This window comes from Sinocyclocheilus anshuiensis, unplaced genomic scaffold, assembly GCF_001515605.1.
Source record: "Sinocyclocheilus anshuiensis isolate Anshui unplaced genomic scaffold, SAMN03320099.WGS_v1.1 scaffold739, whole genome shotgun sequence".
NCBI classification, from domain to species: domain Eukaryota; kingdom Metazoa; phylum Chordata; class Actinopteri; order Cypriniformes; family Cyprinidae; genus Sinocyclocheilus; species Sinocyclocheilus anshuiensis.
Genome location: NW_015551105.1, coordinates 70,427 through 71,457, shown reverse-complemented (window position 1 = coordinate 71,457; position 1,031 = coordinate 70,427). Strand labels below are relative to the sequence as shown.

Here is a 1,031-nt window from a genome sequence, read left to right as displayed (position 1 = left end):
CCTCTGTCTCTCTCTTTCTCTCTCACACACAACACACACACACACACACACACACACACACACACACACTGCATTCAAGGTGTGTTATAAGAGAAGAAACCACAAAAGCCCAAACACACAGACAGACAGAGAAACAACTCTTAGATGTGGCTGTTCTTTTCTCTCGCTGCAGGTCTGTAATATCATTCAAACACTGTATCAACATGCTCCATGTCTTTATGTATATTTATGTGTGGGAAACTCTTTCTGAAAGAAACTATAGCTCTATTGAAACAGACTAGTTCCCTCAGGTCAGTAAAGTCGTGTTTCACAGATGTATTTTGTCATTTCAATCCTGTTTGAATCGAACATGTCGATGTAAATAGCAAATTACCTACTTTCTGCAGTTAACTCAGGCATCCTCTGAGAAATCTAATTCTGTCTGGATAGAAATGTCTGTTGGTGTCACAAAGCTTCACCTCATCTATGCTGTCGAATTCTGTAATGAAAGCTACATTTCTCATTGTGTGCAAATCTTCTGCCTGCCTGGTGCACCTTCATTGTGGATTTAAACCTTACTGACAAAACATAACAGCTGGTGGTTCATGCACTGCTATAATCCCATTTGACATGAAAATTAAATCAATATGGAAAGTCCGATCAAGAAACACTGCAAATATATCTGCATCCATATATTATACGTATATGCTTCAGAGAAAAGAGATTGTAATCCCATCTGAATCACTTCATGAGATGACAGACATCCAACGGTAATAATCATTACTCAGGGGTGCGTTTCCCAAATTAAAGTAAAAAAAAGTCCTTAAAATAAAATATTGAAATGTAATAATATTCCTACGAACTGAATAGGTCCAACAATTTGCCATTATTACACTAATTATTACAGAGAATGAACAGGGAATTTGATAATTTTGGTTCCCTTTCAGTCAGTCACGTTCAACGTTACGTCAGTCGTGACTGACGAATTGGGATCTCGCCCGAGAGCCCAATCACCTTCGAGTTTTAACTAAACAAGCCAATGACAGTTGGCG

The 1,031-nt window shown here is 38.3% G+C and overlaps 1 protein-coding gene across 4 annotated transcripts in view; it reads right to left on the bottom strand.

Annotated features, from left to right (window-relative positions):
• LOC107662873 (SH3 and multiple ankyrin repeat domains protein 3-like) overlaps positions 1 to 1,031 on the bottom strand; it is a 215,040-nt gene that overhangs the window by 147,952 nt on the left and 66,057 nt on the right. The window lies entirely within an intron of this gene.